The 19,827-nt window shown below is 44.8% G+C and overlaps 2 protein-coding genes across 2 annotated transcripts in view; both read left to right on the top strand.

Annotated features, from left to right (window-relative positions):
- Positions 1–19,827, top strand: part of EOGT (EGF domain specific O-linked N-acetylglucosamine transferase) — a 121,671-nt gene that overhangs the window by 32,276 nt on the left and 69,568 nt on the right. Inside the window, exon 17 of the transcript XR_003095011.1 lies at positions 7,247–7,379. The gene's annotated coding sequence lies outside the window, so the exon portion shown is untranslated. The remainder of the gene's footprint in view (positions 1–7,246; positions 7,380–19,827) is intronic.
- FAM19A4 (family with sequence similarity 19 member A4, C-C motif chemokine like) overlaps positions 6,663–19,827 on the top strand; it is a 100,400-nt gene continuing 87,235 nt past the window's right edge. The window contains exons 1-2 of the mRNA XM_006027622.2: positions 6,663–6,673; positions 7,247–7,379. The gene's annotated coding sequence lies outside the window, so the exon portion shown is untranslated. The remainder of the gene's footprint in view (positions 6,674–7,246; positions 7,380–19,827) is intronic.

The following is a 19,827-nucleotide window of genomic DNA, read 5'->3' as shown; positions in this document are numbered from 1 at the left end:
GTTTTTTTTTTTAGGAAAGTACCCCTATCACAACTGTACCGCAGCACTGGAATGAGAAAGAGGGCATATTTGCATATATTGATATTTTGCGGGAGGTGTCGAGTTTTTAAAGCAGAACTGCTTACTTTGTATTTTGTCTGAGAAGTCTTTGTTCTCTTTGCCCACATTTTTAAGCTAAATTTTCTGGCTGATATCCTCTAGGAATTAGTCTAGTAATACAAAGCTATGAGGAAGGGAGAGTCTTTGTTAATTTGGAACAGGTACAGTAAAAGTGCTCTTTATTTTACTGATTATGCAACTAATACAATAATTGTATTAATTAAAATATAGTCGCTGTTCTCAGAATGGAGGCCACTGACTATGAGGGACTGGGTCTAAGTCCCACATAAGTCACTGCAACGATGTCCCAGGATCTTGGATTCACCTGCATGTGTTTGAACTGGTTTAAGCTTAAAATGAGTCGACTCGGTCAGATTTTTTTAAAATGTTCATCCAGCTGCAATGCAGATCAGTTTATGGTCGAAGTCTCTCCAGAGTAAGGTTTTGTTCTTGTTTTTACAGATGAAGCAAGGTCTCTGCCCCTTCATTTTGATATTTTCCCCTTTGTCTAGCCCCTAAACAAAGGTTTTGGCAGAACTTCAAGAGGATGTACAGTCTGCTACTGCTGATGCTGAGATTTCGTGCCTCTGAAGAAAGCCCTGGCAGAAAACAGCCTGATGTCTCTGCAGGACATGGGTCTTGTTATGAAAAACGTGTTGTTTAGGATTTCTAAGGAAAACTATTGCAATTGTGATGGTGGTAGTGAGTGGGACCAGCCCATTTTGCAAGGCTCGTGTGACATGCACACACACACGAGCCTGGTTGCAAAGACCTTTCACTTTAAAGCCTCTGTCCTGCAAATGTTTGCCTGTGTTTAACCCCATACTCTGTTTGTACCTGAACTTGGTTCTCGATCCAGTTGTCAGTGGGGCAGGTCCATCACGTAACAGCAACTACATGGAGCCTTCTGCCTATTACAGGGGCAGGCAATTATTTCGGGCGGAGGGCTGCTTACTGAGTTCTGGCAAGCCATCGAGAGCCACATGACAGGCAGCCAGGGGCTGATAAATATTAACTTTCTAAATGTTTAGGGGCCTTGCGGGCTGGATAGAATGGCTTAGTGGGCAACATTTGGCCCACCCCTGGACTATTAGCTACCCAGATCTGCATCTTGCTTTGCAAAACTTGTCACGGGGTTGAATTTCACCCAGAGGGGGAGAGCTGTGGAGTCGTTCAGCAAAGACAATGTGATACGGCCTGAGCTCAGTTTATGATCATGCCACTGCATTCTAGTACTGTTGCAGAGACTGGGTTGTTACACATGAAACAGCATCCACTAACAATTAAAATACACACAGGACACCTGCTAACTGCAATTGCTGCTCAATGCCACTGGAGTTGCACATGGAAAGCACGCTAAATGCAATAGCCTGATTTTTGCCCTTACTGAGATTCCCGCAGGCTGAAGGGTTCTCAAGTTTTATTCTGCTGGTATTAACGGTGTTGCACATTCAGGTGATTGCATAATGACCACATCTGTTGATTGTACTAAAAACATTAAGCAACCTGGGTTAATTAAAAGATAATGTCAATGTAATTGAAGAGTGTGACAGGGTAATGGCCTCTAGTGTGACGACCAACACTAAAAGAAAATCAAAGAATTCATAGAAAATAAAAGGGGCAATGAAAAATATGTCTCCTCCCTTGCTTGCTCCGAGGGTCTGATGGCTGAGAGCAAGCAAAACTCAGGGGGCATCTGAACCCCAAACCTCTGGGTTTAGGCCTGCAAGTAGGATGCCCGCCAAAGGTTTTGGAAACATCTGAAGCCCCATCTGTGGGTGGAGGATGTTTGCTAGTAGTAGGGCCACTTATGGGTCTGGACTCTCTTGGATTTGGAATTTAGTTTTGGCTAATTTGGTGTCAGATACAAATTAAATAAAAAGGAAAAATATATATTTTTCGAAGCAACCAGCCATTGTTTAATGACCATGTTAAATTCTTTGAATAACATGTAATATATTTAAAATAATAAAAGAAGACCTATCACAGCCTGGTACAGGAGGCTAGACCCGATGGTCTTCCAAGGTCCCTGCCAGCCTTACAATCTATGAACAGCATGGCTACTTAGGGGTTGGAAAAGTTGGCTTGGAAAATCCAGTGACTTCAAGAACAAGCATATCTCTTTATTGCAGGCAATAAAAACACCTTTTTTCGCACATTCCCTTGATCCTTTAAATATTATTGGATATTTAGTACAAAGTTTCATGCCTACAAGAAAGCCGTGATAGATTCCTTACATATAAAGCTTTGCTGCTGCTTTTTCATTGAACGCAATGCCTAGAATGGAACAGATGACGTTTCCATATGGGAGAATCATTTGAGACTAACGCACATAATATACATAACTTTGAAATTACAACTGTACAAAATAACTAGAGGAGATCTCTCATAGGTTCATAGATGTTAGGGTCAGAAGGGACCTCAGTAGGTCATTAAGTCCAACCCCCTGTCCTGGGGGGTCTCCTCTATTTACGTTTAAGTATGGAGAGAACAAAAATATGCAAAAAATGCCCCTTTCCTTAAATATTGACACGGCCGTAAAATACAAGGTTGTATGAAATTTTTCAGAACTGTTTCCTAGCCTTGTCCCATACAAACACTTAGAGAAGTATGTGATACTCATCCTTTTTAGCTTCTGACCTCCTCCTTTGAGTCTTCCTCCTCCTGAAATAGAAACGAGAGAGGAGAAAGGTGGAAGCGTCACTTTGCTTGTACAAGTTACCAGTGATATAAAGAGGTGGAAGACGCCGTGTGTGTACAACTCGATGTAATAAACCACATTTCCACGTTTCGGGAAATGAATTTGGCTCAGTGTGTAAAAAGAGGCGAGCATTTGGCCAAGACGTATTGGCTTCTCTTCAGATGAACAGAAACGTTCTTGAAGCCAAAGAAACTCGTTTTTCAGAGAGGAGGGAATGGCGCGAGTTAGTGGTTGCACCCGTCAAACTATTTTAACCACGTGCGCGGGTTTCCAGAATGAAAAATTTCATTGCACCAGGTGTGGAAGCTCCTTTGACTGGGTGGGCCCCAAATATGGTGATGTCTAAGTCTTTGCTTCTTTCTCAAGAACTTTCTTACGACAGCAGGGTTCCTGACTTATTCATCCCAGGCATGTTACAGGACGACAGAAAGTCTGGGTTTTGATCTTGGCTGATGGGAGGAAAATATAATCCCTGGGACTCGCTCTCAGACAGGGTTTGCTGGTTTTCATCAGGGTCAGCAGAGATGTTCTGGCTGAGCAGCGAAAGGCTAGCACGTAGGCCAGCTTCCTGGTGACGTTGCTGCAGCAGAGACGCTCCATAGTGGTGGTAGCATCCGTAAGGTAATCGGTGCTCATAGTGGAGATGATATCTTTTATTAGACCAGCAAGATTTTTGCCAAAAACCCCCAAACTTTAATTGCAATTGCAAACTTTCAGGCACAAACCCCCTTCATCAGGCATTGGAGAAAAGATTGTAAAAGTTCTCCTGGGTAGAAATGAAAGTTCATATGTCATAGGATTTCACAGAGGAGTCAATAGATGGAAAACTCCTCTGGGCAGTCAGTTCATAGCTGGTCTGGAGCCTCCCACCTCTTGTGAGGATCTGTGATGATGCAAATGACCTTGAAACAGATCCAAGCAGCACACCTCTGCCAGTGCCAAAGCCCTGCTGCCATGGCACGTGGTGCTCCTGACGCCGAGAAGAGAGCAGGCCTTCTAAGGCTCAACTCGAAGCCTTTACCCCCAGAGCTAAAGACCTGGCCCATATCCCATGTCCCCTTCACCATCACAGGGTAATGTGATGCAGAGGGGGCATGTTATGGCTGTGTGATGGTCACCCCCAACTGTGACAATCCACTAATAGCCAAAGCAGGTCTTAAATACCATCCATGCGGCTGTGACTTGGGCGGATGCCACGCCAACATGCTCAAACAACCCGAGAAGGATTTAGGGAGATAGAAGAGCTTTTTTTCTAAGTTGTGCTCTCATTGCTCTTGCCCAGAAAGCATCTGAAGAGGTTCCCTCCCTCCTTAAAGGACCCTGCCAATGCCAGGGTGCATTCATCGTGCCTCCTGCCAGCTGAGGCAGGGCCAGTTGGTGGGGCTCATCGTTTTGGGCCTGGAAATGTCATTTCTGCCATTGCTGCTGCGGCCCCTCATTTAGCAGTCACAAAGTGCTCTGCTAACAGTTGAGCTAGATGTTCAAAAGAGACCAGGATTTGGGTGCCAGCTCTTTGCATTGTCAGATGCCCACGGAAATACTGCATGCAGTGAGGGCAAGTTTAAGGGGAGTTTGGCAAAGGCATAGCTCTCACACCAGCTAGTTTTTTAGGGTTCCTGATGCTGGGAAATCGTGCCTACCCTTGCCAGCTTGCAAAGCTTGCACTTTTAATACTGGAAAAAAAAGTTCTCTCTTTCCATGCTGAGCAGTTACTTGTGCACAGTCTTCCTGATTGCTATAGCTGCGATAAATATCCATTTTTAATGAGTGGATCTCTGATCGGTCTCTTCAGTGATTAATGTGTTGTTTGTCTCCTAGGTGTTTTACAATGAGCTCTTTTCTTTTCAGCCTCTTTAAGACTGATATCTTCATTTGAAGGTATTTTAAAGAAGCTATTCCTTTAAAAGGTTGTTAAAAAAAAACAAAAACCCACTCGGCATTAAGGTTCTTGGAGTGTGTGATGAATATTTTAATAGTTAAAAATCCAGCCAGAGAGCAAAGAAATGATTTAATGTTGTAAATAAATCTCTTAGTGGGTTTTAATGTGCAAAAATGGGTAACAATGGCTTTGCAAACTTTCCACAAATGCTTAGATCTATAGAGCAGTACACTCTGGATATGTTATATCCGTAGCCAGTAATGGCTTACTGTATCATTTTAGATACTGAAGGAAGGTACTAAAACAATTCTCTCCTTCAGGACTCTGCATAATAACCTTTATGTTTTGAGCAGCTAGGTTAGATCTTCTGGGAAATGTTTTTTTTGTTCTGAAAGTTCACTCTGAGCGTCCCTGTCTCAATCTGGGGTCTGTGAATAATTCAGTCCTTCATTCCTGTCTTGGAAAACCCTTTTGGCAATGAACCGGAGGAAGGGGGTATTGGAGATGCTGGGAGGAGAATGGAAGTCTGTGAGGAGGCTGAACCTTTCCAGTGGTTTAAACACTAGCAATCGTGGCTCGAGGGGAGGCAGCAATGATGGTGTGCATGGATTTTAAGACCCAGCTAGACAAAGCCTTGGCTGGCATGATCTATTTGGGGATGGGCTTGGTTTGAGCAGGGGGGTGGGCTAGATGCGACCTCCTGAGCTCCCTTCCAGCCCTCATTTTCTATGATTTTCCTTGAGATGGGCCATAAATCCTGAGGCAGTCTGAGTAAGCGAGGGGCAGGGTGCTGCCTTGCTGTGAGCATGTGCCCTTTTGCGGGTACGCAGCTTGAGCAGGGTCCAATAAATCCGATGGGAGGGCTCTGCAACTAATGTAGGTGAAAAGAAGTTTGGTGCCCATCAAACAAAAGGTGCCCGGGGGCAAAGACCCCTCCTCTCTCATAGCAACCCTCCTGAGCACCAGCTGAGACCAACCCATGGCTCTTGTGAGCAGTTTGCAGATTGAAAGCAGGTGTTTCTCAGCTGCATTTACTTTAAAAAATAATCTGTTTTGTTCTGTGCTGGTGTCACCAGCCCAAAGGTAGAGACGTCCTTGAGAAGTGGTTAAATGAGAAGAATAGGATTCATGTAACTGATTGGCCTACCAGCTAGCTGTTCATCTGTGTTTAAATCACAGCCACATAGAGTGGGTTGCATACAGTATACACCTCTGCTTAAATTCCTGTTGTGTGGAAATCCTTACTTTTCATGCTGTGTCATAGCACCCGATCTTCACTTGTGGCACATGAAAGAATCGTCTTTCTGTCAACCCCTTCCAGAAATCTTGGGCTATATCTTTTCTTCTTTACCCTTTTCTAATAAATTAACTCTTGTTGCTAAATGTGGTGAATGCAGATAACAGAAATGTAGTGTGCAGTGCATCAGTAGGATTTGTACTTCTAATTCACCCAGCTGCCTTTTGAAAATCCCCATGGGTTCTGTAACATAAAGACACAAGACACAAGTACAAATCAGACGTTTCATATTTATGTTTGTCCGTGTCCAAGATTTCAGAAGTGAATAGTTAGCTTGAATACCTCAATTCTGGGGTTTCAACTCCTGGCCACATAATAAGACATGATGTTCGAAACCCAGTTGTTTGAGCTTGAATACCTCAATTCTGGGGTTTCACCTCCTGGCCACATAATAGGACACAATGTTCAAAACCCAATTTTTTGAGCTTGAATACCTCAATTCTGGGGTTTCAACTCCTGGCCACATAATAGGACATGATGTTCAAAACCCAGTTTTTGAACATTAGTCACATCTAAGGTGTCTTAAGATGAATATCCACAATCACTAGTTACTTTTCTGGCAATGATTGGCTGTAAGTGTATGGATAGGTATGTGCATTGTATAATGTGGGGTTGCTTGTATTATTTATAGCAGAAGATTTTAATGGAGAGCATTTAGCAAACTTGGATATGGGAGCCACTGTACTCTGCCTGTGATGTAAATATGAATAACAAACAAAAGCAATATGGCTATGAAACAAAAATCATCAAAACCAGATTAATTAAGTATAACTTTTACTACCCCTTACCCCCACAGTCCCAAGATAACTGGAGCAAATAGTTTTCAGTCTTGCTCTTCTTGAGAAAGGCATCTGGATACTACAGTGATAGGAAAACCTTGACAGAAACCTAAAATTGCACAGCTGTATGCTCTGCCTTTATAGCACAGCTCAGCCCTTGATAGAGAAGATATCAAAGAATGGTTAATAGGTGCTGGCATACATTGGCCATGATATATGATAGGATCATAGGAAAGTAGGACTGGAAGGGACCTCACAGGGTCATCCAGTCCAGCTGAGCAAGGCAGGCTCATCCCTGACTAAAACCACCCCAGCCAAGTGTCTGTCCAGCCTGCTCTTGAAAACTTCCAAGGATGGAGATTCTCATAGATGGTCCCATAGACAGATAATTTTTCTATTTCATTTGAAATGTCTATAAATAGCTCTAATTAATTTTGTATAAGTTTCATCTCTTTTTTTATATTGACATCTCTCATGTCCACATCTTTCAGGCAATGAGACATCCAGAACTGCATGTAGTGTACACCGTATAGATGCACCAGGGCTGGACTGAAGGCATGCACTGCATAGACCCAGCTCCTGGAGTCCTGTGATTACAGCGGGACCTCAGCTCTTGTTGAAAAAGTAAGTCTCCAGGCCTCATGACTGTACATGTGGCTCTTGCGTGCTGACAGAATATCTGCCAGAGTCTGGGAACAACACTGTTGAGAGGTTTGAATCCCACCAGGCATCTGAACGGGGACTTAAACCTCAGATCTGCTACTCCATGCAGGCTTGGGGCAGAGGGTGGTCTTTGCCACTTCTGGAGAGGAAATGGGACCTCATACTGCTGCTTGTGCCTTGCACTTGCTGCCACCAGGAAAAGGATGGACAGGCAAGAAGCACAGAGCCCTGTGCAATATGCTAAATCCAGGAAAGGGCTATGTCAAGACTATTTAGAAAAACCTTTGGTAACCAGGTATGACTATTTAAGAGTTGCATGCATGGAGAGCACTATTAGTATAACAGTACCTACAGATCCCAGGGAGGGATGGGAGTCCCAGTGAGTGCAAGTCTGGGTAAGATGATCATCAGTTTGCATCAATCTCCATCTCCCTTCTCTGACCTGGATTTCAGCCACCAGAAGCACAGATTTAAAGACCAAAGTCCAGAGTCTGCTCCTAGTGGCTCCAGAGTCAATCCAAATGAACTCTATTTGCTTCAGTGGGGGTTCTCTGGATTTACACCAGAAAGCAGCCTTTGGCCCCTCTGCTCATGGTCATTATGTCTTTCCCTGCAGGAAGGAAGATTGTTTCTAATCTCACTTAAATGAAGCAGCTTTATTCATTCGGTTAGGAAAACACCAAAACTGGTATGGGAGGTTGGGAGGGGTGGGGGGAGAGACCCAAGATGAGAATCCTGTAATCTTTGGTTCAGTTGTAATGATGTTGTGTGGGATGAAGAGGAAACAGATGGATTCTGATTAATGCCTTACTAAGATGGGCCAGGGGGGAGTTCAGCATCCTGCATTGACATGTGTAATGAGCCAGTGTCACACGTGCACGCTGGGCGTGGAAAATATAGGACTGGGGCATGGTGTCAGTATATTGGTTACCGCTATTCCAAGTGGACAGGGCTCTTCCAAGTGGACAGGGATACCGTGCAATCCATTTGGGCATCGGTGTCTGAACACAAGCATGCACAACCTGTTCCAGTATGCCAGGTGGCACGATTGACCTTCATGAACCAAAGGAGAAAATGAATGTTGCCTTCTCTTTGCATTGTGTGCCTTTATTTATTGGTTGAAAGAAGTAGCAAGTTCTCAGAGTATTCAACTGGCTAGCAATAGGGCTTGAGTTAGGAAAAGTTGTACACCTTACTAGAGCTGTGAAACGATGGGAGATGAGCTTGTTGGATTGCATGTGGTTTTTATATCGGGGTGAATCAGGGTGAATCCTTTGTCACTCGCACAACCTAGCTGGGCAGTGCCATGCTTAAGAAAATATGTTTCATGTTCAGATTGTCAGGATGTGGTTGAGGCCAGGTAAAGATTAAAGGCCAGTAGTCCTCTGGAAGTCAGAGGAACTGTTTCTGTTGTGAGCCAAGTGGAGGAGGCCTGATCTGTGTTGAAGCAAGATATTTGTTACAGGTGACTTTCCCTGTTTTTGTTACTGTGCTTTAATGTGTTTTTTTTTTTCTTCAATTGGATGTCACTTGAGTACCTACCAGTGCATTTCATTGTACAACCTGATGATGAAACATTAGAAATACAGGCTCACATAGAGCTAAGATCCTTTTTGGAACTGGCCATTTCTTTTTCCTACTACTACTGGAAAACTAATTAAGGTTATATTATACATCAGCATTTTCCAAAGCTGTGACAGCTGAGGTCCCCTTTAGAACAATGAAACTAGTTGGCCCCCTGCTTCTGCATCCTCTGGTGCTAAAGTCCTTCCCACCTTAACTTATCCTCTTTTAGATCAAGATCTTGGTTTTTGTTTTTTGGAAAAGATTTGCATTTTTGCAAGTTGAAGTAGATCTCTATTTTTAGAAAATGAACTACTTTGAGACGCTCATTTTTGGATGCAGAATTATATCAGACCTACAGTGGAGGAAAATTTTAAAATGCAGGTTTGTTGCCATCTTCTTTTAAAATTGCCAAAACCAGATTTTTAACTTTTTTTTTTTTAACTGCACTGAGCCTCAGTATTAGCTGGGATATCACTAAATGGAGCCCATCTGTTGAAGTCATAACCTTCATTTTAATTGAGGCCTGCAGTTTGGAAAAACTTGACCCTGACCTTCTTGGGGATTTGAATGTTTGATGTTATTCTGACCTGTGCTGTCCTATTGTATTCTTTTTGCTGTGCAATACAGAGGAACTATCCCACCGCCTGGGCTCAAGCAGTGGTTTTTTATGGTTTAACCATTTAAGATTGCAAGTCAATAGGCACCTGACTGGTGGACAGCTGACATCTGATACACGGCTGTGTGTCACCTTTGGGCACAGGGTTATCTAAATGGAGTGTGCACGTGAGCCTTCACCCCCATTTCTCTTCAGACTTGACCTTGTTACATGCCTAATGCGGGGCACACCACTTACGCACCTGCAGACTTCCCAAAGAGTAGCATTCGCGGTTCAGAAAAGGAGTGGCGACATTCTCCCTCTTTCATGGGTGCCACCCCGACGGCCCAGTTATTTAAACAGGGCCTTCTTTTGCAAAGCATTTCACAAACCTGAATAGCCAGAAATGTTTTCTCCCCTATTGAAATTCAGCTGTCTCCAGGATGAAAGCACTGGCAAGACCAGGAACAGTTAGGGAGAGCTCCATGCATCCCAGGGGAACGGAGGTAGGCGCTCTTCAAGTTGGAGTTTGGCCAGGCTGGTGGGCTTAATGCTGTTCCTCCAGCTTTGCAGTAAGCACAAGTGGTCATGACCACATTTCTTTTTGTCTTCTCCCAAAAAGCGGATGTGATTATTTCATTGCTTATTGACTGGATGCAGGGTCCGTGTGCTCCTTGGGCATAACACCTGGCAATGTCTTTTGTGGCTGTCACCTTTTTATAGAGCTCTGGGAAATTCCTTAGATGGATCTGGACAATGTCCTTGGAGATCCGATGCGAGGCACTTGAGCATCCTTAGGTCTTACCTTAACTTCAGCATTGATGATGAGGGTGACCCGCTGCCTATTGGTTGCATCGCTTATAGCGTTCTCCATGGAGTCCTCTTGTAGGACTAAGTATTGTTACTTTACTGATCCAGTGCTGTGCTAGACACATGCATACAGATTCCACTCGGACCCCCCCCGAGCACATTGAACAAGATGAAAATGTTTATCTTTTCCTTTTTTTATCTAAGACCTTCCTCGCAACTGTCTTCAACACGCTATCCCTCCCCAGGCTTCAAATCTGGTTAAGGACCCCTAACCTAGGCGTTCTCCTCACCCTGCTCTCTTTGACCCGAGCAGTTTATCTTGCCCACCATTAAATCTTCCACAGTTTCTTTCTGCCCCTCAAGAATAGCCCATTGCTTTTAATGACAGCCTAATTCACTCTTTCTATTTACCATCTGTCTCCATCTTTAGATAGCATTTGTCATCAACGTCTGTAGGAACACAAGAATTTAGGAGCTTTTAGTTGGAGGTCTTCATTGTAGGCAAAATCCAGGTAGCCTGCTGCTCTCTTCTTTTGCTCTCTCGCACTCAAAACAAGTCCTATTTTGAGGACTTATGACTGCACTGTGATTTTATGTTGGGTTTCTGATAAGGAAGAATTGAATCCTCCTAGAAGACTGAACTTCTGCAGCCACAGGCAACTACAGGCTGCATATATACAGTGCTTTCTTGATTCGCACATCTTGCATAAAGACTTCAGATTCTCACTTACTAAAGAAGATAATTTATTAACGCATTGTCATATTATCACCAGACACATAGTTCTTAAGTTCTTATAGTTTCTTAAGCTATAATTGTGGGGTAGGACATGCTCAAAAGAAGAAAGACTGAGCTCACAGCATGGGCTTATTGGCTTGGGAAAGGCTGTAAAGAAGGAGTGCTTGGAATATGAGGAAGAGCTGAAACCCGGCAGAGAGATGTGAGATGAGTTTGTGATGAAGCCAGCTGAGTGAGTGTGGGGAGCCTTGACTGATTCATTTTTACAGCAGCAGAGTGTGCAACTATTGTGCAGAAATTAAGCTGTGAACATACTCAGTTAAGTGTAGCCACGTTGAAAGTACCAGAATGAGACCTGAGTGTAAGTTGTTCTTGTCTTTTTATTCGAAGCATTACACACGAAAGTCCCAACTAGTGTTGCCTGTATACAAGCAAACCCGTTTGGATATGGAACTGGGGCACAACCATGAATGGAACTGGGAGATGTGTCTTGATTGTTGTAGGCTTATAATACATAATTGAATTATTTTTGTAAGTATATTTCAAGCCCTTTGATTTCTGGCCTCTGTTTTTAATTAATCAGCCCCCTCTTGCCCTTGTGCATTATTATGCTATTCATTAGCATTCTGTGAGACTACAGAAGTTTGACTTCTGAATAAAGTAGCATACAAAAGAGAGGAGATGCTTTTTATCTCACCACTTAATAATTTAAATGGAACTCTTTTCTTTAATCAATGTTTAATTGTACAATAGCTGTTTGTTTAAACTGTGCACCCCCCAGTTTTGCAAACAAAAAAAAGGAAAAATGGCTAAACACATTTCAAAATAATGAGCTTTGTAACTCTTCTCCTCTTCAAAAGATTCAAAACGTATGCCACGCTTTAAAATGCTGGTTCATCTTGGTAGGAGAGTAACGCAGTCCTGAATGCATCAGTATCATGTGTGGAGTGTCAGAGAGTACAAGCCTATTTTTATTTGCTAATTGCAAAACTGAATGCCAAATCGTGTTGGCATGACCTCTAGCAGTAATGAGCAGGACTTGTGAAACAGGGAGAGAGAATTTGAGCGCAGGACTTGGACGGCATGGCCTGGAGTTGCAATCCTTACCGACATGCCTATTAATAGAAGAATGGTCCTGGCATTTATTTAGTTTGACCCCAAGTTCCACAATTCCAGGGTCTCCTCTTGACTACCCCATAAGACACAGAAAAATCCCAGAATTTTTACACAATACTGAGTGTATTGGCAGAACAACACCCCATGGGATTGTTTGCGTACAACACCAAGCATTAACCTTGAAACAAAGCCCTGCTTTGAGAAAGCAGGGACTTAAGGAAAAGAAGTTATGCTGGGGTAACTCTTGTGTGGCCACACTGCTTGTGCAGTGGTTGTTTTGCATCACTTAATGTGAACAGAGAAAACCCAGAACTACCTTTGCATGCAGAAGTGTGCTTGGTCATCCGGGCAAGCCATGTAGGACTTGATGTTACTCTCGTGGGAGCTAACCGAGAAACTCCGATAGATTTAAATGGTGCAGGATTAAATCATGAATACCTCGACTTCATTTCCTCCCATGCAAAATGGGAGTTGCACCAACACCCCACAGAGTGCTTTGATTGACAGTACAATTAGCTAATCTTTGAATATTTGGAAACAAATGAGCACCTGTCTGGCATTTTCATGTTCGAAGCGCTTTTTAGATGCTACCTGAGTCACTAGGACAATAGCTCTGCAAGGCAAATTGTAAACCCCTGTTTGGCTAGGTGGTCTATGGGTCAAGACATCTGCGGTTCGAAGGTTAGCAGGAGGGGAGCTTTGGTGAGAGGTAGGATTAGTTTTCAAGTCCCAGTCTCAGAGCCCCTCTCCTACAAATGCTGAACATCACCATAGTGCTCTAACTATACATTAGACAACAGATCCAGATGCAGCACAGACTGGCAGTGAATAAGCAGCAATGAGATGAAGTAGCACATTGCACAGCAGCCTCACTAGCCATAGAAATGAAGGTCCATGTAGCACATCCAAAGGTCATCTACATGGGGAGGAGGGGGAACCAGATTGGGCAGGGGAAGGGGATCAGAGTGGTTCTTGAGGGTACGGGCTAATTTGTGGCACACCTGGCAGGAAGCTTGGCTTCCACTGATCTAAAACATCTACCTGCTCTAAGCCAGGGTCTAGTAAACCTATGCAGACAGAAGTGACAATTTTTGCCCGGTCTGGCCACAGAAAGCAGTTTATAGCTGTGACCAAGCACAAGCGCACAGCAACAGACAGCTTCAAAAATGGCCCGTCCGGTGAAAATCTGACCCATCACTGCATGAGTTATCTACTATATCCCTGATGGATGTTTGTGTGGCATATTCTTATGAACTTCCAGTGAAAGAGGCTCCTCAGCCTGGATATTTGGGACCTTGCACTGAAGAAAAAGAGACGCCAACTCATGCCTATTAAAAGCAGCACCCATGGCTGCCATGCACTTCACCCTGTTAGAGCCGCAGAAGAAGATATGACCCCTGCCGTGAGACACTTGGGGTCGCAACTGAGGTACCATGAACATTGCACAGGGAAAAGCCTTCCTGTGAATCAGCCTCATAACTTTATAACTGTATGTGATGAAGGAAGGGCCTGAGCATTTCAGCGGAAGTTACCGTTGATGGACTTCACAGAAGACGGGAAGAAGAATTTGAAAGAGAAGATGGCTCAGCACCAAGAGCACCGGACCAGGGAGGGGAGTATTTTTGCATTGTGTGATGTTGCAGTGCAAATCTTTGTCTTGTGCAGCCTCTTACATAGTAAGAGATCATTTCTGCTCCAAAATAACTTGTACTTGTACCACAAGAGCTTGTACCACGAAGGTACAAAGATGCATTAGGGCATCTAACTTGCACTGAAATGCTTTGGTACATTGGTGGATAAGGTCTGACTGCTTTAATAGGCAACTGAGTTAGGGTAAGAGGAAAGCACAGCAGCAAAGTGAGTTGACTGGGGTCAGACAGTGGGTTAGTGGCAGAGCAGATTTCCTGAGCGTCTACTAGAGAGCGCTGCTTGTCCCGGTGTCGCTTCCTTTGTAGTCAGTAAAACACAACCTTCCACTAAGTTTCATTTAATTATCATTTCTAAATGTGAAGACTTATTAATAACCCAGGTCACTGTGGGGTGTAGTGCATCCCATGACCACGCCTGTGACCAGAGGATGGGTGGTACAACAACCCCCCCCCCTCCCTGCCCCATGCATCCCCCCCCCCCCCCCCCCCCCAGGCTTGCTGCATTTCCAACCAAGTTACTAGGATTTGTTGACAGATGATGCTAGGGGCTTGCCTTTTGCTGAGGAAACAGCTTCATCCTCCTTCCCTAGCCGAGCCATGCTTGAGGTTGAAATAAGGGGCAGCTGCTAGGTTACCTGGTTAAAAGCTCTGCTCCGAGTAGGAGAGCACGGCGCGCCACGCAACCAGAGGAAAGGAGATTTTTTTTTCCCTTTCCCACTGCAGCCAGTTATGTTACCTCTCTAACCAGGACTCTGGGAATGCCACAAGAAGACAAGAGGATATTTCACAGTAACAAAAGGCATGTCGGTAGATGTGCAGCGTGATGGGGTGGGAGCAGGGGGGACCCGGTCAGACCCTAGGTCCATCTGCCCAATGTCCCACAGGAGGCTGAAAGGGAGCTGGGCGTATATCCCCTCACTCCCTGCTCAATAGCCACCTCCAAGACAGTGGGCAGGCAAAAAAAAAGACCTGCCTTACACCGGGCCAGCCCCTTGGTCCTCAGTGGGGCAGGGAGGGGAGAGTGAGCTAGGTGCTCCTCTCCCCCAGGGCTGGGAAGTTCTCCTCCAGAGCAAGGGGTGCTGGGGAGGGGCTGGGGGGGCCTTGCAGAGGTGCGCTGGGGGAGGAGGAGGGCGGGGAAGAGGCGTGCCTTGCTTGCCTCGGGCTGCGGGCGGCTCGGAGCGGCGCCAGGCTGCTCGGCGGACCGCGGAGCTGCCGGCCGGAGGGCAGGTAAGGCAGCGCTGTCACCCAGCGTTCTATCCGCGCTCCGGCCCGGGCACTGATTGGCCCGCGGGCGCGTTCCGTGATTTGCATAGACACATTTTAGAACGCTCGGAACCCCCCGCGGCGGGCCGCGTCCTGGGGGCATCTCCCCGCCGCCGCCTCCAGCCGTTCCGCGCTGGGAAGTTGCGAGGCAGGCACTCCCGGGCTGGAGCTTCTCCTGAGACGGGCTTTAGCCACCTTGATGGCTTGAAAGCAGCCGGGGGGTGTTTGTACACTCATTCTGGCTGGGGGGATGGTGCGGGGGTTGGACTCGATGTGACCTCCGGAGGTCCCTTGCAACCCTCGCTTTCTGCGATTCGTAGTATATCTTCGTGGGTGACTTGCCTTGGCCCTAAGGAACAGCTGGAGTGTCCCTGGTAATGCAGTATGGGGAGCACAGGGAGTTCCAGCCATGCCTAGAGTGAGCGCAGAGAGTTGCGTTCCTGGCAGCCCATACATGCAGGGGGGAAACGGTATGAATGATGCTCTGTTGTGGCTGTTTGAGGTCCCCAGCAGTCACCAAGCTGCTGCTGTCCCCCAAGATGTCCCTGTGACACCTTTGGCTTTCACGCACCAAATGTTACGGTTCCCTTTGCAATAGTTTTATGTCCTGGAGCAATTGTTTGCTCAGCCCCGGTACCATCTTCTTATAATCAAATGGGAGATCTTGAGGATGTGCTCTGCTTAAAGCAGGGGTATGACAATAGCCGTTGCTCTCGGCGATGTATGTAGGATTTGCTGACCCCGTTGCCCTCGAAAAATAGAATTGGGCATAACCATTTAAAGCCGTGACATTGTCTCTGTTTCAACAGGTTGCTTTTTATTTTCAGCTCCGGTCATTCACCGTATTACTTAGGCTGGTCTTTGCTAGGGGTATGATGTGGCGATGTGAATGATGTTAAAACTGCGGTCGCTGGGGATTAATGCATGGGTATGACATCACTGACAGCCAATCAGGTGACTGTTTTGACCAAAACTGTCTTCTAAACTGAGCTAATTATTCTGTGGGGGGTTTTGTTCCTAATGAATAGAAGTTTTGACCAAGTGGATGGATTCCTAACAAGTTCCAGTTGCTTTTCTCAGTGCCGTGCTTCTATCCCTGAAGTTGGAAATTCATAAGGCCAAGTTGATCACATATTCCAGTGTTGGTTAAGAGACTGTTTGACAGCTAATACTTTAGTTCAGTAAACCTGGTGTTTGCACAGTGTTATTGGCAGAATATTCAATACCTGTAGCATTCTCAGATCAACCTACACGGTGCCGAAATGTCATCTGAACAATCATGTTTATGCACGCAGGGTATTTGCAGGTAGCAAATAATGTCAGCAGGGTGGGTACAGTCCTACAATGAGTAGCCTCATTGATCAAAGTGGAATTATTCATGTGAATAAAACCACTCATGCAAAAAGAAGTTGCAGGTCTGGGCCCTTATATTTTTTTCTGCCTTGCAGTAGCACAATTAAAAACCTCAACAGTTTCTGCTGGCTTTTTGCAGTATAGCAGCCGACTTTCTTGGATCTGCTCCAGCTCTTGTAATGCACATCATACCTTTTGTATAACTTGCTCTCTTGTCACTTAGCACTCTTTCTTAAACTTACTTGTGCATTATGATTTTGGACCTGATTCAGCTGTCACTGAAGTCAATGGAAGCACTTGGCTGAGGCTGGATAAAATCTTTTATGAGGACTCTGAGCACCATTTGCACAGATCTGGCTTGCATTCTTTATTTTATACATATTGTATTTCCTAGAGGCATTAAAAAAAATGTGAGCATGTTGAAAAATATTTTGAGTCACTAGAAGGTTTTAACATTCAGCACTTAAACTGTACTGTTTGCAATTATTAACTCTTCCCCCCTCCCCGAATGCCTGGATCCTTGCAAATTGCATGTGTAACAGTGCATATTGCGTTCTAGCAAACCATATGGAATAGTGCAGTACTTGCCCCGGGAGTGTGTAAGCTTCTTATGCCTTGGATGCCAATAAGACATGACAGGATGCAAGTAATGAATTACCTTTAAATTAGAAGGCAGTAAGCAACTCATTATTTGATTAGAGGAATATTAAAATTAGAAAAATGTTACAGTCTTTTGATATCCTGTGGCACATTTTTACTGGCTAGGAAATGACATGGGTTACTGCAGTGAGACAGAGTCTCTAGAGAATTATAATGATTTTCATCTGTGGGAAATATATTGGCATGTACTGTCCTGCATTTAGATGATACGGTCGTGGAGTTCTTGCCTTCCAGTTGTAAATTAATATGGTAACATTTTGAGTGAATTTTTAGTGCTTGTGAAAGGTATTGGACTGACAGTCTCAAGGGTCAAAATGTCCTAATTACAGGACAGGAATGAGACGGGTTTCAATCCTGCTTCGAAGCAGTCTCTGCCTTCTAGCAAAGAGAAGGTTGCTCTGTCTCCAGGCCCTCTCCATCACTGCCTCTTTGGCAGCGGGAAGCCCTAAGTGGCATCAGAGCACCATTTCCTACTCCAGTGTCACCATGCAGACGTTACATGGTAGTGACCAAGCTCCAGTTTGAACCAGTAACCAACTGGTGAAAGCTGTGCTTATGAAATGCCACTGTTAATTCAACCAGGGGCAAAGCCTGCAGCCCGAGTCAGCGCTCCCATTTTGCCTGAGTGAGGACCGAACCTCTCAGGGTTGCTTGGACTTGTTAAAAGAGCAGGGTTTGGTCGATGCCGTTCGTGATTAATACGTATTTATGCAGATACATACTAATGAGGCATTTGGTGGGAGATAGGTTGAATGTCAGTGAATGATTTGGGTTCTCCTAGCACAAAGTATCATGGCCTTGATCTAGAACTAGGCTGATATTTTATCTTTTGGGGGTGAATTGATTTGTTTGAAGTGTTCTCTCTTTAATAACGTTTAGATGCGGGTACCCCCTCCCCCCCATTTCCTCATCCTCCGGCAGGGTGCTATTTATACCCAAGCCCTCGGTTTAAAGGCCATGGATCGTGAGAATCTGTACTGGGTATTCCCAGGGCCAGCTAGCAGCTCTGATGTGGCTGCCTCCTTGCAAACTCTGGGCTTTGTTTTTGGGCTGGAGCATTGCAAGCCAAGCATCTCTGCAGTTCAGAAAGCATCTCACGAAAGCCAAGAGGAGCTACAGATTTGTGTAAATCTCTGCAAACCACATCTCCAAGACATTTTAAGTGGTTGCTTTATATAATCCATATGCTCAGGGCCTAATTTCCTGCCCCCCCCACACATACTTATGGGCATTTCCCCATTGAAACCCATATAGCTGAAGGAGAAATGGAGTGTCTTGAGTCACTCAGGTGAACCGTTGCCCCTCCTGTTTTCTTGGAAAATGTAGCTGTAATTGAAACACGCCTGAGGAGAGAGCCCTGACAAAAGAGCCTCGGGGTCAGTCCTTTTTTCCCTTAATGTGTTCCCCTGGACAAGGTACCTGTACAAAGGATGTCTCTCTCTGCCTTGTGCGAAATGGCAGGTGCATCGCAACTCATGCAGCCTGGCATATTGCAAGGAAGAATAAATAAAAGAAGCCACAGCATTGCAGCCACTTGCTTTTGCATGTGACAGGGCTGATAGAAGGATCTGATTACAATACGGGGTCAAAACACCCCAGGTCTGGGCTTAGCTCCTTTGCTTGCAGGGTCCTCACCCACCATCCAAGGTCTGATCATTTGCCATAGTAATAGTTCTGCTCGGTGGAGAGAGATGTGCTCAGCTGGGTAAGTTGATTGTGGGAGTAGCTGACACCTTCAAAAGGTATGCTGACTGATGAAAATTTAGCTTTTAACGTGACAGTAAGTATTTGATTCCACCCTTTGTATCCAGGAAAAGAAGAAAATTCCCCATCTGACTAGTGTAAGATTGTCCCTAGGCAAGAATAAGCCAACTAATGGAAGATCTTTTAGCATTTCCTTTAAACGAATTGCAAACCTCTGGCTCATTTGCATAGTTTAACCTACCCAGACCTCCCTACATGTCACAGGCAATGGGCCAGATTTTCCTTTGCCACAGGCTTCACAGTATGACTGAGGTGTAAACCAGTGGAAAATTTGGCCCTTTGTGTGTTAGGCCCATTCAGAACGAGGACTGAATTCAGACCCATTGTAGGCAGGCACAGCTGCACTGGATGTTGAAAGATGCTTTCCCCTTCCCATCATATTTTGCATTTTCTGCTGAGATGCATTTCCGTGGCAAACATTGCATTGCCCGGAACATGCTAATAATTTGAAAATGTGATCTAGTATTTAAATAGAAGGATGTCCGACCCTCTGTGGGCGTGCATGGGGTTTATATGGTCTAGGTATTAATCCACTACTTGTATAAGTTATTGATGGGTAAATGGGCTGTCATCTTGTTTGCTGTATGATCTATCTTATTGTGAATGCTCTGTTATTTTTAGGCTCTGGGTCTGCAGTGAGATCTTACTAATGCTGACCTTCGTATGAGTGCAGAGTTCCTTTGGGGTCAATGGGATTTCACACAGATTCCAGTGTCGCGCTAGCAAATCCCATTGTAGCATTGGAAGATGATTGTTTTAAGTCTGGAGGCTCTAGTTGTCCTTGAATATCCGTGTGTTCCCATTATTCAACGAGAGTTATGCGTGTTTATGGTGGCCCAATGAGTAAATAGAAGTGTGTTGTAGATGGGCATGCATATATACAGTGAAGTACAGCAG

This window comes from Alligator sinensis, unplaced genomic scaffold (assembly GCF_000455745.1).
Source record: "Alligator sinensis unplaced genomic scaffold, ASM45574v1 scaffold937_1, whole genome shotgun sequence".
Taxonomy (NCBI): domain Eukaryota; kingdom Metazoa; phylum Chordata; order Crocodylia; family Alligatoridae; genus Alligator; species Alligator sinensis.
This window is presented reverse-complemented; position numbering and strand designations above follow the sequence as displayed.